The sequence below is a fragment of the Corvus hawaiiensis genome, chromosome 7 (assembly GCF_020740725.1).
Source record: "Corvus hawaiiensis isolate bCorHaw1 chromosome 7, bCorHaw1.pri.cur, whole genome shotgun sequence".
In the NCBI taxonomy this organism is placed as follows: Eukaryota; Metazoa; Chordata; class Aves; order Passeriformes; family Corvidae; genus Corvus; species Corvus hawaiiensis.
This window is the reverse complement of record NC_063219.1, coordinates 38,445,966-38,455,745: the sequence shown is the minus strand read 5'-3', so window position 1 is coordinate 38,455,745 and position 9,780 is coordinate 38,445,966.

The following is a 9,780-nucleotide window of genomic DNA, read 5'->3' as shown; positions in this document are numbered from 1 at the left end:
GCTGGAGGGGAGGACTAAGATGTGGCTGGATCTTCCATCCATGTTATCTGGCATGGAAGAATCCTGACTGTAGTGAAGATTTATTGCCAAATATTTAACAAACAAGCTTCAAAATATTGAAATTTTCTTTTTAAAAACTATTATTTTAAAATCATAGCATGCTGTTATCTGTAAAAGCTATTACCTGAGAAAAACTTAGTGGCATGAGCACAATATATAACACATGTCTGTCCTATATTAACAGGTGATTTTTCTTCTACATTATTGGTTTATTTAGATTCTACTTGAGATTTGTACCAGCTAAAGATGTGCTTTTTTGCTGAAGTTTTTTTAAATTTAACTAGAATGTAATTACAATCTTTTTCATTATAAATGTCTTCAAATACTTGGGGTAATACTGGTAGAATTTCTATGTCAATATAGAAATGAAGAGAAAGTGTTCAGACAGACTAGAAGATGTAGGATATACCGATGCACTGAGCTTGGGCTTCCAGGTAAAGACAAAAAATATGGATATGCACATGTGCAGTCCAGCTTTTTGTGAAATTATACAAAAACAGCAACCAGAGTGTCCATGGCTCATGTCGATGTTAAAATGAAGTAGTAATGGAAAAATGGGAGTGTCATTTCCAAATGGATTCTCCTGGTGCTTCTGCTATTCCTTCAGTTGGATTCTCTGCTACCTTTGGGGCATTACTGGAAGTTTTAAGCAGAAAGGTTTCTAAGTGGCTGACGAAGAGAAGGCAAGTGGCAGACTCAGGCTGTGAGAGGATCCTCTGACGGCAGCCCAGGCTGGCCTGAGGGAGGTGGGGACAGCGCCCCGGGCGTGTCCCAGCTCCCTCCCAGGAGCCACATTTCTCACGTCCTCATCCATCAGCCTGTGATGCAACTGGCCTGGGAATCAGAGTTTTGTCCTTGCTCTTGGAACACACAGTTACCTCAAAACTCAGATATTTTTCAAGCTGTTGCAGTAATTTCTAAGCTCTCCTCTGTTAGGCCCCACTGCCAAGCACATGGCCAGGCCATTTATATGCTTTAACTATTCCTGTGTTGTGGAATGGCATTTGTGGATTATTGGCAGTGTTAGACTATAGCAGCTCTTCAGTTACACTCCTGCTGCACTTCCACAAACACTTTAAGCCAGCATAAGCCAGAGATGCCGCCCTGCCCTGCACAAATGTTCCTGCAGCTGCACATTTAATTGATTGGGGAACTGATTTGGGTTAAAACCAGCCCAGCCAAGAAGCCAAAGCAAAACATCAGCTTTAAGCTCCTTTTTGAACTCACCTCCTCCCCAGCCTCTCCAATATTTATGCTGGCTTAAAGGTCTGCACCTTCACAGGGCTGAGACCACAACAAATGTGTGAAGAAAACCAGGAGCTGCGTTTTTGTTGCAAGGGCTGCTTTTTAAAGGGCTTGTGGAACTGCAGTTTAAACTGTGGTTCTTTGTTAAACAGCCAGATATTCTACAAGAGGATTAATGGTCATATTTTTATGCCCTGACTCCTAAGGTACACCTTGGAGACAACCTAGGGTGTGACCCGGGACTAATTTTGTCTCCATCACCTGCCTGCCTTTAACCAATTTTCTCTTAAAAACATCAAGTTGTATCCTCTGTGATCCAAACTGTCTCTAAGCAAAACACGTTTCCACACCCTGTAAAATATTCTTCTATCCTCTCACAGCAGATACTTTCTGTATTAGGTAGTTTCAGTCAGTATTTATGCAACAAAACAATGGAAGGAAAATACAGGATGTGGGTGACTTGTGCTTGTCAGTGGTAAAATCTCACACTTGAAGCTGCTCATTTTCTCCAAAACTCTGCTAAAATAATCTGTGAGTTTCACAAGTGGTTTATCCTTGGATTACAAGGATTTACAGTGGTTTGCTCATCCCAAATTACATTTATTCTGTTGTTGGACAAAGAAGCACAGACCTTTCTTTACAGGGAGCAGGCAGTTTGTGGGCCTGGGCAAGAAAAGTGACACTACACCTCTGGTTTCTGGGATTTTTTAAACACCTGATCAAAGATGGAGACATAATTCTGAGTTGTACTGAGTAAAACATCACCTCTGCACCTGCAAGGACACTACCAAATCATCCATTTCCCAGCTACTATTGCAGAATTAACTCTGCACCCTGCCAAGCAAAATTCAGGTGTGGAGTTTGCCTCGTGTCATTTAGGAGACATGGGAAAGATAAAGGACTAATTATAGAGGTCGGCTGCCAATTCTGTCTAAACTGGAAGTTTCCTCCTCTTCTCAACAGTAACTAGGACACTGTGTTATAAAAATAATCTCACAAAATTCCATGGTGGAATGGTAGTCAGCTCTTAACGTGTGTCCTGGGTTATGGCTGTTTGTGTGGCAGCCGCTGAGTTATCCCTAATTTCACTTCAGCTTTGAACAACCAAACGAATTTTGAGATTTTCTCAAATATTCTGTCAGTATAAAGGAGTAGATGATAAACAGTAGTGGAAAGATTTTAATCTTATAAAATCACAGAATTGTTTAGGTTGGCAAAACCCTCCGAGGTCATCGAGTCCAGCCCTGCCAAGGCCACCACTGCCCTGTGTCCCCAGGTGCCACATCCACACAGCTCTTAAATCCCTCCAGGGATGGGGACTCTACCACAGCCTGAAAACACTGGAATTAAAGATTTCTTGAACTGTGTGAATTTCCAATCCATTCTGACTATTCAAGAGTTCTGGCTTTTCTTTTGGGAAGAGTTTGCAACCTAAGAGTTACTTTTGGTTATAAAAGCCAAGAAAATCAATGACCAATTTACAGGTTTAAATTCTTAAAAGTCAAAAATAAAGTTAAGAAATAATAAAAGAAAAATGAAGGGTTTTCTGAAGTGATCTGGAAGGCTGCTGCTGAAATAGCAGTTCAGCAGACTTTGAGATAATACAGATTAATACTCTTTTCATTTCTTAGCCCTCTGTAATTTTCTCTGGTCTCTCCTCTACTTTATAGCGTCTGTGTTATTTTCCTTAAAAATGTGACTGAGATCTTTAAATAAGAGGAAGGTAAACCCATTGACTGCCCCAGCTAAATACTTAAACTGTTCCCTCAAAGAAGTTACAAAAGTGAAGTGAAAATTTAAAATCTGGTGGATCAAAATTCAAATTTTTGATATTTCCATTTAAAGGAACTTTCTTAAAAACAAGATTTAAATCCAGATTAATTTCAGTTCTTTTCTAGTGTAAAAATGTTCAGTAGTATGGAAATTCACTGAGCTCCAGTTTAGAATCCCTTTAAAGCACAAGGAATGATTACTATCTTTAAAGCAAAGGCAGAGCATTTTTATTTTAACTCATGTGAAGCTGTGTGAAACAAACTCTGGGTGATTAAGTTATTTTAGGATGGAGTTCTTAATTATCAGAAACGACACTTTTAATAAGAAGTTGTTACAACTTCTTATGGAATGTTTATAAATAACAGGTTTGAAAAAAATGCGGGAGCGCTCTCATAGTGCAGAGAGCTCTGGGGGGCTAGGCTGGGATTCAAGTGGTGCCTGGGAACCATCCTCTGAATGAAATGCTGATATTGTTGGGAACTTCTGGAAGTTGCAGTGCTGTCCCAGAGAGTCTGTCCCAGGAATTGCTCTCTGTGCTGTGCTGTGCTCCAGAGCTGCAGAGTTCTCGGGGGTTAGGTTGGGATTCAAGTGGTGCTTGGGAACCATCCATGAATTAAATGCTAATACTGACTTTTAGAAGCTTGTGGGAGTTGCAGTGCTGTCCCAGAGAGTCTCACAGGAATTGCTCCCTGTGCTGTGCTCCAGAACTGCGGAGTTCTGCACCTTCTTTGCTTTCCTGCGTCTGTCATTCCCCTGCCCACCCCTCCTGCTGTGCCACGAGCTCCTGTTGATCTGCTTGGCTTTCCCAGGATCCTTTATTGTGCTGCTCCAGAACTGGAATTTTTTTATCCCTGTAGATGCTTAGGAATTAATATCTCCTAAGGCTCCCAAGTTTGCTACTTGGAAGGCAGGATTTTTCAACAGGAGACTTGGCAATGGATGTGCTATAGCTGCTCTTAACAGTTTAATTAATGCTGTGTTATGTATGCACAGTTTTTTTAGCATCTCCTATTTGGAAACACTGCTTGATATATAGAAATAAAAAGTGTGCACACTCCCTAAGTGATGCACGTTGTTGTGGCTGTGAACTCTGTACGTTTGTAATGTTAAATTTGTCAAAGTTAATGTGTTGAAAAGTAACAAGTTACTTAAGTTAGTTAAATGTCTCTTTCTAGAGGAAAATTACCATAATGGTTACTTTTACTAAAATGCAATTACTGTCATTGTAACAATCAATCACATTTTCCTGGGAAAGGAACTTTCCTAGTTCTGAAGGCATTAAAATGTAAGATTGCTCTGCTCAGTGTTCATGAGAGCTGCAGAGGCAATAAACTTCTGGGGAGAATCAAGTTCTTCTCAGATGGTTTTCTTCCAGAGTATTCCAAAATAGAAATTAACTTCTTAAATGAAACTGAGCCCAGTGACTTGTAAAACACCAACCAAAGCTTTATAAATTCTGAAAGGCTTGAAAAATATTTGAAAAAGGTTTTGTTACAGCTGGGCTTGATTTAAGCCTAAAGCAACAAGTTCCCATCTACATTTCCCACTTGGCTGCCAGAACCTGGGAAGTTCTGCACAGAAACCTGGAAAAGAGACCTTAAAGCTCATCCCATCCCATCCCATCCCATCCCATCCCATCCCATCTCATCCCATCCCATCCCCTGCCATGGGTAAGGACACTTTCCAGGGAGCAGGATGCTCCAAACCTCATCCAACCTGGCCTGGGACATGGGACAGAAATGAGTTCTTAAAATACTCAACTATATTTTCATGGCTGTTTTTATAGGGAGTTTCTTCCTTGCACAAAATTCTTTAACCTGCTCTGTCACAGAGAAGAAATGTTCTTAAATTCTCACAAATGAGAAATAATTTTGAGATAGCCTATAAAGAACTGAATTGTTTTTTCAGGCAGTTTTTGTCACATGAAAATGTGATTTGAACTCTACACCCATCACTCAAAGCACAATTAATAATCTCATGAAAGTTTTGAAGCTTAGCTGATTTTTTCTAGGATAGTGAACTTAAAAGGATTTTTATAATTTCTTTTTTTTTATGTTTGTCTCTCTATGGAGACAAAAATAGCATCTCCATTGCAAAACAACTGCTAGAACATGCACTGTAAGTGTTTTCACACGTTGAGCTTCATGTTCATATATGATTCTGCTGTGGTAAACAGCTTGTAATAAACACATTCATTCCACACATCCCCAGTTTTTGTTGGCCTTATGTTAAGTTTATTTTGCAAAGAGTGACAGAGGTTTCAGTGAGGATATCCAGGCATTGATAATATTGGTATTTAGGCAATTTGCTGTTTGAAATATGAGTATTATTTTAATTTCACTGGTTGTAGTTAGTTGAATTAGTGCTGTAAGTGTATTTTTAATATTTATTTCAGTGCATGCTTTTCAAACTCTCCAATACAAGAGTGATACAGTATCTGTGATTTAAGGCACAGAATTGACTTGTAAGTTCATTGAGATATTTCAATTTCCATTAAAATATGTATTTTGGGTTTAAATTTTATTCCTTTATATGAAAAAGTGTTCTGGCTGGTATCCTGTTGGATTTTGGAGAGATTATTCACCAAACAACATCCTTCTACAAAATTTACCTTTCCCTAAAATTCCTTTACTTTGTACCTCGCTGTTACCGCTCACACTGTGGTGTGAAATACCCTAAAATTTAATCAAATACCAAATTCCAAGCCTACTGACAGACTTTTTACTAGATTAGGACATAAATACCCTTGTGTATACTCCTGTTTATCAAATTCTTCCTGCTAATGAATGGCTCTCTCCTTTTTACATTTCTATTAAGCATTTTTAGTTTAATATATATTTTTCTCTTAATAACTTCCCCCAAGCTGTCCTGTTAGGATTCCATTTTATCATTTCTCTCTTGCAATACATTGCTGGAATCGATAATTACTGCCCTGATACAATCACAGAAGTGATAATATTGTCCTTATGGTGGAAAATGGAGGTTAATACAAATGATGCTCTAATTAGAATTCCAAGCCTGGTTGGCACAGGGTTGATTTCCTTGGCTCCCAGCCTAATCTTGTTACATTGTTTTTAACTATGAAGAGAGTGGGTTTAAAGATCTCCAGCAGTGCAAATGAGATGAGGGAGTTGTAAAGAGCTTAAAGAATCACAAAAGTGTAACTCCTCCAAAACAAGCCATGGCATGGACACAGAGGGGAAAAACTGCCTGAACATCCCTTGGTGGGATGAGGACACTCCCAAAAAACAGCTCCAATTTCTGGTGCTGTTAAATAAAATCTTGTGGAGTCTTGTGGTGCTGTGCTACATGTGGGACTACTCTCTAACTGAATGGTAGGACAGAGGTGTAAACCATGAATAGTATGGTACATTTTTATTTGGAAAAGGGTAATTATACTCTAAATGCTCAAGAATCCATTTTGACAAATCTATGTAACTTTATTATTGTGCAGCCTCTGTTTGTAAGACTCTTTACAGCACTAATTTCCATGAGTTCCAAGACATTTGTATCAAAATTATTGATATATTTGACTGCTGACACATGGGATTAAGACATTTTAATCTTTATTTGTTTGGTTGTTTTATTTGAGAAAGAGTTATGCTGCCTCAATAAACAATAAAATAACATATACAGAATAAAACAGAGGGAAGAAATCTTAACAAAAATCCTCCTGATTTTATGAAATCTAGGTCAGGTCCTCTTTGAGTAACAGAAATTTTGGTTTTGTGAGCTACCAATTTCTACATAACCATGATAAGGTGTGTAAAATGTGGAAGTCATCAGCATTTTAGAATATTTTTTCCTCTGGTTATAATGTGGATTTTTTCTTTAATTTACATGTGGTTCATTTTATGTACATATAGACACATACATTACATTTAAAAAGGAAATTTTTTTTTAATTTTCCCTTTTTGCTTTAAGATTTATCCACATTAATGGCTCAGCTTCACTTCCAATCATCTCTCTTGATAAGAATGAAGGCCAGTGCTAAACCAAATTTTACTTTTCTCCATGTAAGAAACCATCTGTAGAGATGAAAAGCACAACATTTCTATAGGCAGAATTTTCTTCTATGTGGAAAAATAATACAAAACATTTGAATCCGTTCTGTTCACATCTTCAGGAGTTTGAGTGAGACTTTTTTCTTCAAGTCCCTGACTTCATCTTGGGGCATCTTTAAGTGGGAGCATGTTCAGTATGTTGGTAAACATATTCTTCCTTAATATTTTCATTTTCTTGTAATTATTTTCACTCTCAACAGTCATTCTTTGGGATTCTTTGGGTCTCCTGATCCAATTGGCATTTAATGGATTTAATGTGATTCTGTCCAACACTCTTGCAACTTCAGGGAACTGATGAAATTTGAACTCGCGACCAATCAAAATCATCCCATAATTTATAATTTGGCAGATTTCCCTGGATTACTTTTTTACCTCGTTGTGGGAAGGATCAAGTTTCTTCCTAGGTAGGTTTCCAGCAGAATAAGTAAATCTTTGTCCGTGAGAGGGGCTGTATTTCCTGGGAATTCCCTGCAGATTTCGACCCAATCCAGCCGAGGAAGGCACCGTGAAGCAGGAGTATCTAGAAGGAGGAAAAGTAGGTCAATGGAAATGATCCCTGAGACTGCTCAAGAAGGAGAATTGTGATTTCAGACCTGATCACTTCACACTGGATAACCTTGGAAAGGAAAGTAAGCCAGGCAGGGTAAAAATACCTCTGCTGGTGTGTTCAGTTCAGGAGCCGACGGGAATATTCCCGGGAGCCAAGGGAAATGGCCTGAGCTGCTAAAATCCCAAACTTGCTTTGAAACAGCGCAATAACCCTCTCTGCTCTCCATTGTTTAGTGAAGATAATAGTAGAGTCTCTTTTCCAAGTGACTAATTTTGGCAATTAGGAACTACTTTCTGCTGAAATTCCTGGTTTTTTACATAAGGAGAGGTTTGTATTGCTGCTGCTCCTGTTATCCAAGGAGGACAGAGCCTGCACTCGGTGTTCCTGCTGTGTCCATACCCTTTCCTCTGTCAAAATACTGAGCTTTTTCTCTGCCTGCCTTTTTACCTTTTCCTTCTGTCACTCCTACAGTTTATTTTAAACTTTAATTTATACGGAGCTCCTGCTTTCTCTATCAATATCACATCATTATTCTTACCTGATTCTCTTGATAATTTGTTTGCACTGGAATTCTTGGCAGTGAACTAAGAATTTCATTGTCTACCTACTCTCTTTTCTCTTGGAGAGTATAATAGAGTGGGAGGGAGAAGCCTCATGGTAATATTTTTATATTTGAAATGTAGCCACACTTTATATGCTCCTACACATGGTGCTACTTATAGCTAATGAAACAAGTCTCATCTTGTGGTCTAGAGCTTTTCTATTTTGGACTATTTTGTGCTAATTCTACTCATTTCAGCTCGCTCTGATTAATGCTGCTTCTCTTCTCCTTGTCTGCCTCCGTGGGATTATTTAGGAAGGGACTATTAGCACTGCCTGGGAAGCACAACAATCATCCTCACCCCAAAAAATGAGGAAGAGCAAGTGGAATTAATGGGATGGGGGCACAGCTGGGGGCATCTCAGTCTCCCACTGGATTGGCATGGAGGAGAAAGGATCCTTTGGAAGCACAAAACTGATGCAACCAGCAGGTTCTGGGACACGGGGACACAGAACTTGGCATTTCCCTCCTGTCCCATGTTGGAAAGCTCTTGAAAACTCAAAGTTCCCACAATTTTACGTGCAATAAATCCAGTAGTACAACTGCATCTAGTTCAAAATCAATGGTAATTTGAGGAGAAGAAAGACCACTATATCTGCTGATCAATTACTAATTTAATACTATAATGCTATTTTTTGTTATGCATCTTTCTAAGCCACTTCAAGTGAACAATGATAGCATATACAACAAGTAAATAGAATTTTAAATAGGTTATCATTGGCAGAACTGATTATATTTAATCCCTGCGTCTTTTATAAAAGAAAAAAGATACTTTTACGAGACACCTAGTTTAGTATAAAATAAAGATTTTTTTGATGGTGCATCAACTTTTTTCACATCCCTAATCTCCTGCCTTGGAGATTATTTGTTCTGCTGGGAAGACTCTGTTTTGAAATAAGTTTACTCTACACTTTCCTTCTTACAGAATCTCTTTCAGCCTATTTTTAGGTTGCTTAGATTTCAAAGCAAACTGGGAGTGCTTTGATAATGCTTAAGGATTGCACCTCACCTGAATTCAGAAGACACAGCAACAGAAACCTGCTGTGCTCCTTATCTCAGGCGATTTTGGTAGGCAGCACCTGATAGAAAACACAACGTCTCGTGATCCACACAGATACTGGCAAATCAACTCCAAATTCAGAGGTCGAATTACAAAGTAATTTATTGGGGACAGTCAGGGAAGCATTTAAAAACACTCATTACAGACCAAATAAAATCTATTTGACTCAGCTATTTTCAGCTGTGATTTCTGCTTAAAATGGGTGTGTAGAAGCAGAAAGGAAAATTTCAATTTTGAAGTAGGTACTGCTGTTATACAGAAATGCTCAACTTGAATTTTTTTGCCATATCTTAATACTTACAGTCTTTTAGACACATTAAAAATTTATTTAATGGTTGGGCAAGAGAAGATTTTTAAATGAATTTAAGCTGTGTCATTTGAATCCCATTTCCTGATCACAACTGCAAATTAATAAACTTTTATGATC